At 39.7% G+C, this 15,619-nt stretch overlaps 1 protein-coding gene across 3 annotated transcripts in view; it reads left to right on the top strand.

The window, feature by feature from the left end:
* The window catches only part of LOC131929220 (uncharacterized), a 71,315-nt gene that overhangs the window by 14,096 nt on the left and 41,600 nt on the right, over positions 1–15,619 (top strand). Inside the window, exon 1 of one of the 3 annotated variants that reach the window (XM_059285343.1) lies at positions 7,718–7,820. The exons of 1 other annotated variant lie outside the window; for it this stretch is intronic. The gene's annotated coding sequence lies outside the window, so the exon portion shown is untranslated. Of the gene's footprint in view, positions 1–7,717; positions 7,821–8,540; positions 8,629–15,619 lie in introns of those variants that run through there. One more of the 3 variants, XM_059285342.1, reaches the window with a different exon arrangement.

Consider the following 15,619-nt stretch of genomic DNA (forward strand, 5'->3'; position numbering starts at 1 on the left):
CATTCGACTGTTGACTATGTCGAGAAGTTAAACAAATATTGTGGCTATATATTTTTGGGTGGGGGGGGGGGGGGGGTTGAGGGTATTAATGCTCATGCAAATATTTACGCCCACATAATGAGTAGGCAAACTAGGAGAAGCAATTAGTCTAATTATTTGACCTTTCACCCTGCTGGTGTTTTGTTTGCACTCTACCTGGTGCGACCACTGGGACGGCTACATCAGTGATCATACCCCATTACAGGAGCTAGTAATGAGCAGCATTCGCTGTGGTCAGTCCCCGCGTGTTATACCGCGAGAGATATTCTTCTATGTTAATGTACACCACGGGAGGACGACTTATGATCCGTTTTGTGACCCCCCCCCCCCCGAGTCCCTCAGGATGACCACGCGTACATTAACAAATAAGATTAATTTGTGTGAGAGTTATTTAGAGTCATGGGGGTTGCTGAAGTCATGCTGTTGTCTTTGTCCACTCGACTGTCCGGCCGTGAACCGGTAGTTGCCCCCCCCCCCCTCCCCTGTTCACAGCGTGCACTAATGACGGTATCAAATTATCTTATTATAACCAATACCTTTTAGTCCCATTGCCAATGTTTTCTTGATCTTTATGTTTGTGTTTGTGTGTTGGTAGTGGGCGGTGTTCAGTACGGCTGAAAAATAGTACAAGCTGTTGTTTTTTAAAGTTCATATACTTTTCTGTCTCTCCTGTATACTCTTTGTTTGATATAAGCTGCCGAGTTCGAATCAAACTGTTTTTACCCAAGGTGTTTCCGGGGTACTGGGAAGTAACAGGTGTTTTATTCCGGGTAGCTGTTTCATTACGGGTGGTGTAGCTACCACTTTTGTTGCTCTACCTCATAACATTTCTTAATCATATGATGCAATTCTAATTATTGGAATTGATTTCCTCCAACATAATTATTACTTGTCAATCTCCTCATAAAACCCGTTGACTTTTTACTCAATCCAAGAACAATTTGCATGGCACCAGTTCTTTCATTTTTTAAAAACATTTTCTCTCCAAGATGAGTTTCTGCATTCCTTAATTAGTCTCATCTACCCGATGGTCCGAACTCGGGGCATAGTTAGCAATCATAAAATAATAACATAAAATAAAAGCATTAGTGCAATAATTCGTACACGATATTTGATGAATATTGATCATTTGTATCTTCTTTTGTGTAGATTTTTACCTAAGCAAACACCATGTCCTTCATCCTAATTAGGCCTGGCGCCATTAACATTTTTGATCACCAATAAATCCGTTCCCTACCCCCCAGCCCTATGTTGGCCGTAAGCGATTGGCCCTGTTGAACCACTGGATCACCAAGACGGTACAGTTGATCTGTGCTATATTTTTGTCTGACCACCACATCCCTTCATTTGGTAGAAATCACGGTAACAGAAGAGCTTTAATTCATCTGCCTGCTCTACTGCTTCATGTCTTAATGAAAAAAATGTCACCTCTTTTAGCCTGGCTCCATAATTTCCTCCCTTCGTTAGTGTTGTCTAGTTTCTCTAATGCACTCTTCGCTCCGCAGCACCATTCTACCACTGAGTAGATTGACCTTTTAATTTGAATATTAAATAAACATTGACGTCTTTGACCTTTTTGGTTATTAGACTCAGTGACTAGCTAGCTCATGTTTGACTTAACGACACACCGGCCATTAATCAGTGGCGTCACTAGGTCGGGTGTCACCCGGTGTGGTGCTTAGGGTGTCAGCCACCAACATTTTTTGCATTTTTGGTTTGGTGTCGCCCCTCTCTCCTGTTAATGTGGTATACCATCGGGTTATAACATATTTGACAGTAGATTTTACGATTCTCCGTCGTGGTGTCGCCCCTAGGTATGGTGTCACACGTGCCGACTGCACCCACACCCAGCGCCCACATGTGGCGCCACTGCCACCAATGTCTGGGGTAGGGTGAGGTTAAAAAAGCATGCGTGAGTCGCTGCATTTGCACAAATGTCTTTATGGTATTTTGTGGCAAATGGACGACTTACTGGCTGGTGGTATTTTTATATTCATGTATAACATGTTTAAACCAAAAGACTGTGTTAACTGTTGACATTTGGGCTGATACTCTTAACGACTATGATGATTTAATTAGACGAAAGCCTCTCTAATTAGTTTAATTGGTCCATGGTCAAAGTGGTCAACGTGCTTTTCAATTTGGTCAATATTTATATTAGGTCAGTTGGCGCAAGGATAACTTAGTATATTTGGTAAGTGGACGAAATGTCACTGCATTATTTTGTCAATGGACTAAATGTCACTGCATTATTCGGTCAATGGACTAAATGTCACTGCATTATTCGGTCAATGGACTAAATGTCACTGCATTATTTGGTCAATGGACGAAATGTTACTTCACTTAAATAAAACCTTTTAAAATATAATGGCTTTGTAAGTCTGTCACGTAATTCTAACCATCCAGGGAAAAAACTCAGTTTATTTTCTATGTTTCTACATTACATAATGTAAGGATGCTGTTATTCAAAAATATATGACAAATCAAAGAACCCTGTGCGTACCAAGTATAGTTAAGGAGAAAAGAGGATAATCATTTTTCAGATTTAACGTTTGTTCTTTTTCTTTTTATGCATGTTGTCCGATAAGTTATACTGTTGTATAGTTATGATTGGTCCTCATATAAAGTGGTGGATGTGTTTGGGTCTATTTTCGGTTACTTTAGTAATCGGTAGAGTGGCGCTGTATTGTGTGTAGTCCTTGCAGTTGTTATAATGGAGTGGGTCCACCAGGGGGGATGTGTATTATTGTATTAGGTCCCTAACACAGAGGACCAATGTATCTGTATTAGGTCCCTAACACACATGACCAATGTATCTGTATTAGGTCCCTAACACATTGGACCAGTGAATCTGTATTAGGTCCCTAACACAGAGGACCAATATATTTGTATTAGGTCCCCAACACAGAGTACCCTGTATGAGCGTTAGGTCACGTGGTGCTAGGGGGCCAATACGATTTGTAAATTGATCCGGGTAGACGACTACCGCCGCCCCCGTCACGGTGGGGAGTGTATCGTGTAGTGTTTGCACAAGCGGTCTCCGCGGACCACTCACCCCCGCCATGGGATGAAAACAAATTTATACAAATGGGTATTTGTTTGTTTAGAGGGTGAATAGGAGCCCCCCAGAGACGGGGGCATTACATAATTTGTCCACTGTCTTGCTGAACCACACTGACCCCCCCCCCCCACCCACCTCCCCCATGTTTGTATACCCTATATAATTAGACTGCTTTCGTGTAGATGTTAAGAGAGGATAGGAAATATCGATCACGTGCGGCCACCTCACCCCCTTTCTCCCTCCACCACCCCCATACCCACCCCGAATTAGAATCCCTGGCTACTTACGCCTCATGGCCAAACCTTACCCCCTTTTCTCCCCCCACCCCGACTTGGAATCGTTGGCTACTTACCCCTCATGGCCAAACAAACCGGAACTGGTGCCCTAAAGGCAACTTTTATTGCCGGGGTGTTTGATGTGTCTGTGTTAACTCAATGATCGCGATGACGTGTTCGCGAAGTGACCTTTGATGACGTGTTCGTGAAGTGATCTTTGGTGACGTCATCGTGAAGTGATTTTCTGGTGACGTCATCGTGAAGTGATTTCTAGTGACGTCATCATTAAGTGATTTTTTTTGGTGACGTGTTAGCGAAGTTTTCGTGGAGTGACCTTTGATGACGTTCTAGCCAAGTGACCTTGGTGCCGTGATGCATGTCTGTTCTAGAACCCGTTCTACTGAAGACCGTAACCTTGGTGGGAGAAGCTTTTTTTTACTTTCATATCCTGTATATATCAGTAGAAGTGCTAGCTGTAGTTTTAGCACCTTTAGTGCCGGAGTAGCAAGCTTTTTAGAAATAAGTTGTGTATAAAAGTATTAATATCTTATCTATTTCATTGGTGCGTTACAAATGTAGTGCTGAGGCATACGTTTTTTATTCCTACATATGTGTTTGGCCCAAGATGTGTCGATTGTTTTGATTTTTATATGCCATAAGTAGTGTTAAAGACGTAAGGTAGAAATCGGTTCTTAATACTTAGCAGGTTTGTTGTCTCTCCACATAGTGATATAACTGTATACCATATCTGCTGGGTCCCACATAGTTATATAACTGTATACCACATCTGCTGGGTCCCACATAGTGATATACTATATATCATATCCGCTTGCTCCTGTCTACTGATATAACTATATACCATTATATCTGCTGACTCCCACATAGTGATATAAATGTATACCATATCTGCTGGCTCCCGTCTAGTGATATAACTGTATACCATATCTGCTGGCTCCCACATAGTGATATAACTGTATACCACATCCGCTGGTCTGTTCCGTTGTGTTGTATAAACAAGCCAGCTTATTCGGTCAACACGCTCTGGGTTGTGTTGTGTGATGGGTTATTTGGCTCATCGGCATTTGCTTGAGTAATTGGTCTGGGTTTTATTATGTAACATGTACTTTAACTCATCTGTTACACAATAGGTCGTTAGGTCAGTTGAATCTGCTTAAATGAAACAGGTCACTTTTTTCATTAGTACGGCTTTTCGTTCTAGTAAAGCAGGTTTAATGTTGCAATATGTAATGGATTTCGTTGTGCATAATATGTCATTTGGTCAGTTTTGGTTTAGTAGAAGTTCATAATGTATCAGGTCTCGTGGTCTTTTGATTGACCATTTGGTATTGATACCCTAGGTCCAGTTGTTTGTAATAGGTGATTGACCAGTTGGTATTAATACCCTAGGTCCAGTGATTGACCACTTGGTACTAATACCCTAGGTCCAGTTGTTTAGTAACAGGTGATTGACCACTTGGTATTGATACCCTAGGTCCAGTGATTGACCACTTGGTACTAATACCCGAGGTCCAGTTGTTTAGTAACAAGTGATTGACCACTTGGTATTGATACCCAAGGTCAAGTTGTGGCAGTTGACTTGATATTTAAGAAGTTCTCACCCATAAACCCTATATCTAACCACGATCCTAACCTAAACGTCCACTTGATTAATATAACAATTTAGATCGTTATCGGCGACACCTGCCACACGAACATGCATGTATAAGTAAATAATTCACGAGCACAACATATTGTAGATATCTATATCTGTATGACATTAATTCACGCACATATTTTTATTGTCCATTGTGCTTATTTTTGTTTTATGTATACTTTTACTACACTGTCTATCTATTAAAAGAAACTTTCACTGTTATAAGTTCTTTTACTAGATAGTCTAGCTCTTTAGTAAACTGGTTAAACGTAATATTCGAGGATTTACCACTGCGCTTGCTTGGCTTTTGATAAACATTAAAACTGTCTAGTAGTAGTAGTAGAATTATTATTGGAGGAAGCTGCAGCAACGAAAGAAAATGGTTTACAGATATGTCACTTTTAAAACAATTTTAACTCCCCCCCCCCCCCCCATGGACACACCTTTACAAAAAGTCAGACCCTCTCCCTAAAATGGCGTCACGTTTCAGTTTAAAACAGCATATAAACAATTAGGTTTGAGAAAACGAGTCCTAGCATGTTAAAATGTATCGTGTGTGATGTACTTACAGTACGTGTGTGGTGTACTGAAGTACGTGTGTAATACATTAATGTAAATCTAGTTGTCTATATGCACACTTTTATTTAAACATCCGCCCCAGCCCCACCCTGTCTTGTTTACGTCTGTAGACAACTGGCTATATGCAACAGCCGGGACTACGGCATGCATATTTCTTTTAGTTTTGTGGAGCAAACATACTCAAATTATTGATACCTTGTGTAGCACATGGAATACAAAGTAGTAGTAAATAACCTGTTCGAAATTTGTTTATTTACACACCCCTTGTAAAGTAACTCGTTCAAGTGTGTTCTTTATGCCGTAATAACTAGCGGTTCGCAATTTTGCTGTATGTGATAAAACCTTTCAAAACTTACGGTACATGTAGAAGGTAAAGTAGAGTTCAACTGTTTCAGTTACTTAGGCATATGAAGGAATAGTGTGGTCAGCAAAATACGAAGCCGCCTTTAATTTCCCTAAGTTGACCAGGTACCCATCACAGCTGGGTGGCCGCAGGGTGGACGCAGGGACGTCTTACGGACTCGAGACTTTCGGGTTCGCAGTCGAACGCTCTACCGTTCGACCACACCGCCCCACACATGTAATGTAGCACGTTCAATTTTTTTCCCCTAATGTTTTTAAACTACTTATTCTTCTTCGTTCTAAATTGTAATGTTAGACGGCATTTCTTCCAACTCAATTAAATATTGCCCGTTTAACTTTCTTACGTTATTTAGACCGTTGACTCCGATATCAGCCTGCTTTTTATTTACTTCAATGGCCTTTGTCTTCCCAAGAACAAATTACAAGGCAGCTGCTGTTTAATTTTGGGCTTCTCTCTCCCAGCTAGGTTACTCATCAGAGTTCCTTCCAGGCATCTCTTCGGGTGGGCATCGCTCCCCCCCCCCCCCCCGAAGAAAGTCTACCGCCCCCCCCCCCCCCCCGAACGAAATGGAATTTATATAGAAAATATATACTTTTGACAGCGTCCGCCCCCCCCCCCCCCCCGAAAAATGTTGTCCGCGCCCCCCCCCCCCCCCCGGAAATTTCAAGTGCACCCCCGGAGAAAAAAGTCTGGAAGAAACACTGTTACTCATCTGCCCAAAGTTTCGAAGTCGGAACTTTTTTCGTTTTAGCTTTTGAACGACCGGTTCGCAATTGACTGCATGTAACGAATCACTTTCAACACTGTATTCATGTTCTAATGCTTTTGAACGATCGGTTCGCAATTTACCCAATGTTGTACTGCCACTCTATTAAAGTTTCGCAATTTACCACTAGAGTGAGCCGATGTTTACCTATTGTAGCTGCAGGCGTGTACCCAGGCCTACACTCGCGTGTTGGTTACTACACCCTCGTGTCCCTTACCACACGACATGGTTTTTTTACTCGCCTCCAAACATGTTCCCGTCATCACGTGACACCCGTCACAGTTTGCCGGTCTCAATACGCGGTTCACGTTTCAGCCAATGAGCCGTTCACGTTTCATTAAATACCGGAATAACCGTCAGAAATTCCCGATGTTATTTTTAATTTTTTTTTTCTAATTTTGTTCAGAGCTAAAGTTAGTCAAAAAAAAATATTTGTATTTCCATATTGATTTTTTTTCTGGCCGTAATATAACGGTAAAATGACGAATGCCATTGTATGTTACTATCCTAACAATTTTTTCATTACACCGAATTTCAAAAGGTATTTTTTTTAAAAACTTTGTTGCTGTCTTCATAATTTTATTTTACCATGTTAGCAACATAGCGGTATAGATTTAAGGGGAATAATCCGAATCGTAACCTGTTAGGCTTAACTAACCACTACTACATCCGTTAGCACGGCTAGGCAACCCACACCTATCATTTGTATAGTACAAAACATCGACAAGTATTTCATTATCTCATGTCTGTAGTTATTGTAAAATTATTCAAGACCAGATGTGCTACCCTATGATAAAGTATAGCCTACTTGATGACTCTTTTGAATAATTTAACACTCGTCAAATCACCAGTAAACTAAGAGTTTTATACTCCGCTCCCTCCCCTCCCCAGCCCTCCTCCTATAATTGTAATCGAGCATTTGTTTAAGTTTTCTATTCGAACTACGGTTTTTCTGTTCTTCGCTAGTTCAACGAAAGGGGCGATAACCCAATAAGACCTTTCCATCCATCACAGGCCTCAATAAGAATGCGACATTTAGGGGAATCTGAACGTCTTCTTTGGATAAAGCAATCACATTGCAGGTTGGAATATATTCCTATTCTGTGTTGCCTGTATTAAGACATTCTTTTTTTTTTTGGGCTAGAGTCTTGGGCTAAATAGTTTTTAGGGTTTGATCGTGTTGAGCTATGTAGTTGTTTTTCTTTTTGTTTAGATCAAGTGTTGTGCTATACAGTTTTTTAGGTTTAGATCAAGTGTTCAGCTAGATCTGTATAGTTTTTTAGGTTTAGATTAAGTGTTGAGCTGTAGAATTTTTTTTAAGGGTAAAATGTTGTATTCAGCTATATAAATACTTTGTGTAGGGTTAATTAGAATATATTCAGCGTTATAAATATTTTTGGGTCTAAATTTAGCATTTATAGTTTACATTCAGAGTTTGGTTTTAAGAAATTTCCTCTAACCTAGGATATGAGTGTTGAATTACTGAACGTACTTTTTCTAAATTCTATCCTACATCTAGCGTTGAGTTTATGAACGTACGTTTTCTATCATAGATTTAGCCTGGAGTTTATAGACTTATATTTCCTATCATAGATTTAGCCTGGAGTTTATGAACGCTAGTTTTCTATCCTAGACTAAGTGTGAAGTTCAAGTACGTACGTATTCTAGCCTACATCTAGTGTTGAGCTGGCACTGTCTCACCCACACCACCCACTCTAAACATTACGCGTCCTTTGTGCAACCCAAAATTTGAAGTGGACGTTGCTATGTTTATTTTATAACTTAGTTACTGCCAGTGTATATAGGCCATGCCTACAGCGTTCATTTACCTTTCATATAGCCATTACCGGCGGTGTTAGTGTTCTTATAAACTGGATTATAGTGTAGTAGGTTCGTATGTTGGAATTATAGTAAAGACATTTTTATTAGTTTCTACGACGTTCTAGCTTAAATAAGATCTAGCGTATGACAGTAAGTCAGTATTAGCAGAAAAAAATGTGGGACTGACCCACATATATTGTTGACGTTAACATAAGATCTAGCGTATGACAGTAAGTCAGTATTAGCAGTAAAAAATATGGGACTGACCCACATATATTGTTGACGTTAACATAAGATCTAGCGTATGACAGTAAGTCAGTATTAGCAGTAAAAAATATGGGACTGACCCACATATATTGTTGACGTTAACATAAGATCTAGCGTATGACAGTAAGTCAGTATTAGCAGTAAAAAATATGGGACTGGCCCACATATATTGTTGACATTGACATAAGATTTAACGTATGACAGTAAGTCAGTATTAGCAGTAAAAAATATGGGACTGGCCCACATATATTGTTGACGTTAACATAAGATCTAGCGTATGACAGTAAGTCAGTATTAGCAGTAAAAAATATGGGACTGGCCCACATATATTGTTGACATGGACATAAGATCTAACGTATGACAGTAAGTCAGTATTAGCAGTAAAAAATATGGGACTGGCCCACATATATTGACATTGACATAAGATCTAACGTATGACAGTAAGTCAGTATTAACTGTAAAAATGTGGGACTGACCCACATATATTGTTGACGTTAACATAAGATCTAGCTTATTATAGTAAGTCAGTATTAGCAGTAAGAAAATATGGGACTGACCCACATATATTGTTGACGTTAACATAAGATCTAGCGTATGACAGTAAGTCAGTATTAGCAGTAAAAAATATGGGACTGACCCACATATATATTGTTGACGTTAACATAAGATCTAGCTTATTATAGTAAGTCAGTATTAGCAGTAAAAAATATGGACTGACCCACATATATTGTTGACGTTAACATAAGATCTAGCGTATGACAGTAAGTCAGTATTAGCAGTAAAAAATATGGGACTGACCCACATATATATTGTTGACGTTAACACACGGATCAATAGATCAATGCTAAGCCAAGATCAGCTGCTGTTGTATAATTAATGGGCATTGACAAACACAGAACACGGTAGTTGTAATATTCACCCGTACGTGTGTGACAATTGGGAGCCATTCACAGAAACTTTAATGTTACGGCCCCTTCAAATGGAGTTAACTCATTTGTGACCCTTTAGGTTATAATTTTTTTCTTTTTGTTCATATTTTTTTAAAAAGTAATCTAAATGTTATGTTTTAAAAGTGTTTTTAGTCCAGTATAAAGCCACACTCGAAAGTTCAGTTAAATATGGTGGGGGTATTAACTAAATGTAGAAATTATGCTCTCCGTTTCTCAATCTCTAGTAAGATATTGATTTGTTGTTTTTCTTGTTCACATAAAGCGAATTAGTTACCTACTGGTCACATATAGGATCTTCATTACCAGGTCAAATAGGGGCCACCGTACCAGGTCATATAGGGCCCACCATAATTAGGTCATATAGGGCCCACCATAATTAGATCATATAGGGCCCAGCTTATCTGTTGCTATAAGGCCCTCCTTAGTTAGGTCATATGTCTCCCACCATAACTAGGTCATACAGGGCCCACCATAACTAGGTCATACAGGGCCCATCATAACTAGGTCATACAGGGCCCACCATAACTAGGTCATACAGGGCCCACCATAACTAGGTCATACAAGGTCCACCATAACTAGGTCATACAGGGCCCACCATAACTAGGTCAGATAGGGCCCACCATAACTAGGTCATATAGGGCCCACCATAACTAAGTCATATAGTGCCCACCATAACTAGGTCATATAGGGCCCACCATAACTAGGTCATATAGGGCCCCCCTTATCCAGGGCTATCATAACCAGTGCGTATAGGGCCCACCTTAATTACATTATACAGTGCCCTCCATAAACAGGTCACAGCGGGTCCAATTTACTAGGCCAAATAGACCCCACCAAAACAAGTCCTAATTTTCGACATCTACACCGTGCCCAGTCTTGTTCCAGGTTTTATAACCCAGTAAGCGTAGCACACAAGAATTAAAAATGTTCACTTTGTTTCTTAAGTGATCCGTTTATCTTTTTAAAAATCTCAAGAGCTGAATACTTCCTCACGTTTCCTAGAATACGTAGACGTGTTTACACAAGTGTACTCTAATGGAGTTAAAAATAAACTCTTATATCAAGTTGTCTCCCTGACTAGACAGACCTTCCTTGTGGAGACATCAACATCACATATAACATTTTTTTAATTAGAAATGTCAGCATACTTGATTCGTTAACTCGCGCTCCTCCCCCCCCCCCCCCCTCGTGTTGTTACTCACCAGAATCCCTCCCCCCCCCCCCCCAATTATTTATTGAAACACACCAGAAACCTCTACTCCCCACACTCTATTTGTTACTCAACAGAAGCCCCCCCCCCCCTCCCCCAATTGTTGTAACACACCAAAAACCTCTACCCCCCTCCCCGCACTCGTGTTTTTACTCACCAGAAGCCCTTCTCTCCCCCAATTATTGTTACACACCAGAAACCCCACCATCCCCTCTCCCACTCGTGATGTTACCCACATGAAGCCCCCCCCCCCCCACTCGTGATGTTTTGTTGTTACCCACCAGAACCCCTCCCCCGCCCACTCGTGTTGTTACCCACCATAACCCCTCCCATGTGTATCTCACCCAACAACATGTCGTTACCCTGCGTGTGAGCCACTGTTTTGTTTCCTACAGTGGCAGACGCCCCCTGTCAGCGAGGATTAGCACATGTTACAGTGGCCGGTGTTATTGTTGTGGCCTGCTACATATGTCAGCTTAACACTTAACAGTGCTCTTGGATTAGCAGTACAACTCCTATATTAATTATACACGCGTTTCTAAATAGAAACGAACCTTAGCCAAAAAAAAGTATATTTTTCCCTATATTTTTTTTCTAAGGCGTCGTCGATAAATACTTTAAAATAATGAAACACAAATAGTCAAAACTCCCATAAATTTCAGCTTTTACCACTTGCCACAGTTAAAAGTTTACTATTCTGTAACAATTTCGGTTTAAAATAATTATCCTAAAGGCTGAAGATGATGTACATTAATAAAGTTTTACCATAACTTAAAACATTATTTTTTTAATGCGAAATTACTGACAAAAATGTGAAAATTTCAGTTGTTTCACTACTGACCCTAACCCTATAAAATGGAATGGTAAAGCCGGCGATACAGTTTATACCAACGACAACTGTATACGGCCGTGAGTTCCCGCATTCATAAGGCTGGTAGTGGACTGTTGACCACACACCACAACGTTTGACTGTGTCTATTGCTGTACTGTATGCAAGCACAGAAAGTACTGAAATGAAAACGTCGTTGCTCCCCACGTCTAGAAGGAGAAAAAAATTAAATCAATGCTTTCATTTTGAGCCCTCTAGAACTTCCGTGTTGTCGGCGCCTTAATATTTCATGTTTACACTCGGCTTGTTGAAGCCAAGTTGAAAAGAAGATTGTTGGATACAATTCTAAAATCATTATGAAATTTTAATGGCTTTTATTCCTTTTTGAATGGATTTATAATCAAGCTCAAACTCAGATGTTCGCTGCTGATATTAATTCAGCTGAAAGTTATCATTTGGTGGTAGCTGATCTTTAATCGGCTAAAAATGGGGGAAATCAGCTGTTAGTGTGGCTGATCTTTTATGAGCTAAAATTCATTTATATCTTTGAGCTGAAACTCATTTATTTGTGGCTGACCTTCAAAGAGCTAAAGCTCATCTAACTGTGGCTGATCTTTAATTAGCTGAAACTCGTCTATCTTTGGCTGCTCTGTAAAAATTTGAAACAACTTTTTTCTTGTAACGGGTTTATATTGAGCCGAAACTGTTTCTAGATCCCAAGTTTCACCACACACGACCGACCGTTATATAATTTAAAAAAAATATATAAACAAAAGTTAAATATACTTAAGTAATAGCAAGGATATTGTTGGGATATAAATTGAAACTATTTCAAAATATATTTACTTTCAAGCATGATTAGTCTGACAACGGCAAACTTTTTATTTGTACTAAATAACTCTTATAACACTCTTATTTATTTAATTCTTGGTTAATTGGCGGTTGGGCGCCACCTCCTTTTAATTCCGCAAAGCATTTAGCCCTGCCACCCCCTCTACCTTCGACACCCCCTCTACCTCCGCCATTTTCTACCTAATCCACAAAACTACGTGCAAGTTGTACAAGAACCAGCGTACGCTGCAGCCAATCCACATCGTTTGTTGAATCAAGCGTGACCTCTTTTGTCCAGCGCCACTCAAGCGCTCTATGAAATAATTAACATACACGCGCAGGAGGCCCACACCTGTCTGAAATTACAGGTGTGGAAGAAGAATTTTAATTTTACAACCCACATTTTTATAATATAGCGTATAGTCTCTTTCTCGAATGTATTTAACATATTTTACATTTCGCCAGTGAACCGTGTGTAGATAGAGGCGGTGTTTCAATTAACTAGTGCAATCAGAAGCAAGCTGTTTTTAATTAGAAACAACACGTGCCAATTTGTGGCTTCAACCAGTAACAATGTTCCTATAGCACCGAACACACGACTTTATCATGTTGGAGGCGTTGGCATATATCCTAAAGAAAAAAACGCAGCTATCAGTTTCCAATTGTATCTAGGACTCAAAGTTGAAAGAAAATAGTTATTTTTCAATTTTAGATATGATTTCGTACAGGGTGTTATTTTGATTGAATTAGTGTCGGCTATTAATTGTTTCTAAATTAAAAAGATCAATACAAAGCCAGACATTGTTAATTTAAACCAAATTAAAAGCGTTTTTCATTACGCTTTGCATCCTTCTTCTTCTTTATTCCTAAATGTATTGTATGGAATTTTACCAACACAATTAAGTATCCTTCTTCTTCTTTGTTCTTAATTGTACTGTTTGGAGTTTATCAACACAATTAAGTACCACATGTCATGCGCAATATAGACCGTTGAACAAATTACAAGGCAGGAGTATTTGATTTTGGAGTTGTCTCTCCTAGATGGGTTCCATTCATCTGGTACTTTCGGTTTAGCAACCCTGAGCTTTACCTACCCGACCACGCCGCCACCTCTGCGTCCGACGTTTTAGAAACATGACGACGTTTTAGAAATATGACGCCGTATAACAAACAGCGGATTACCATCAACGACCGAATGCTACATGCTACATCAAATGCTACATCCGTCACGTTGTTTTCGTGGCTTTAGTTGTTCCACCAGCATCGATTATTGTGTTACTCATATACAGCAGTTGATAAAAGTCGAATATATTAGTGTGTGTGGGGGTTTGGGGGGTGCTGGGTGTAATAGGTCAGAACGATGTGTAGCGACTGGAATGTGACAGCACCGTTTAGTGAATGCCTGTGTTTTTGTGAAGTGTTTGTGATAGTTTTTTTTCTTCTCAAGTTCCAATGCACCTGGTGTGTAGGATTAATCGTTACAATTACATTCGTTGGCTGTGAATAATAATTTTAAAAAAACCCACTCCGATTAGCTTTCAATTATGTTTAAAAAGACACCGGTTAGGCTATTTGCGAATCTTCTATAAAATGACACCGGTTAGGCTATGTCATCTATAAAATGACACCGGTTATGCTATGTGTGAATCATCTATAAAATGACACCGGTTAGGCTATGTCATCTATAAAATGACACCGGTTAGGCTATGTGTGAATCATCTATAAAATGACACCGGTTAGGCTATGTCATCTATAAAATGACACCGGTTAGGCTATGTGTGAATCATCTATAAAATGACACCGGTTAGGCTATGTCATCTATAAAATGACACCGGTTAATTGTAAATCCCGTGACATTTGACACCTGTTAACTATCAATCATCTCAAGTGTATGATAAGCTGTGCTCAGTTTTTCCTGCACTAAAATAAATTATTATTGATCCATCAACTTTGTTTTTACGGGTGATTAACATCGGTTGTATTTTTTTTTTATTTTAAAACACCGTTCGACCATTATAATCTCCCACTTCACGGGTATTTTTTAAGTCGAGTTGGTTGGCTTTGAATTAAGCAGTTTTTTTTCGGTCTGGATTAGCTATTACAGCGTTATACTGTGGATAAGAAAAAGAAACTAATTTCTGTTACAACACTTGTCCTATTGTTGCCCAGTAGCACAGTTTATAAATATAATCTCTGCTGAGCTAGGTTGTCCAGCTGTTGAGCCAGTCTGAGCCTCATTTTCTATGGATTGAGCTTGAGTCAAACTCATGTCTTTTTGTTTGGACTTTTAATTTTGTATTGCTTTATTGCCTTATTGTTGTAAAAACAACACTTAAGCTTAAGAATATCAAATTAATAGCTTTTAACTGTAGCAATGTGAATAGCAGCAGTTTACGCCTGGTATAAACTAAACTCTACCGTAGAGTAGGTCAACGCTTGTAGTGACAGCTGCCATATAGGAAATTATCAACCATTAGACGTGACATTTGTCCAAAACGTGATTTCGTTGCATTGGTTACTAGAAGAAAATAAAACATTTAAACAAATCAAGGATGTCGCTTCAACACTAAATCACAAAATCGTCGTGTTGTTTGTAAAGTCTGACACTAACATCTACATTCGAGTAGGCCTCCAGTGGAGGTGGCATTTCCCAGAGACCTGATTTCGTTGTCTAGGTTACTAGAGCAAAGTTTTCCCCCACGCCGGAGATGTAAAAAAATCAAACCCCCACAAGCTGGGTCAGGCTTGCTGTGTGCTGACCATGGCGGCTGTCGCCAGGGCGACTGGTCAGAAAGGGACCGGACGGGTCAGGCCCAACAGAATATCTTTGGTGCTGTCGCATTGGGATTCGTTTTACAAGACCTGCATTATAGGTATCTATACGCCTGACAACCTCTCTATCGTATTTTTTGTGACTTTTGTATTTTTTTCTCCGTAGAGAATGGTTGAAAATTTCTGCATTATTCTCCTAAA

The sequence above is a fragment of the Physella acuta genome, unplaced genomic scaffold (genome assembly GCF_028476545.2).
Source record: "Physella acuta isolate Inbredline_101_S28 unplaced genomic scaffold, ASM2847654v3 ptg000094l, whole genome shotgun sequence".
NCBI classification, from domain to species: Eukaryota; Metazoa; Mollusca; class Gastropoda; family Physidae; genus Physella; species Physella acuta.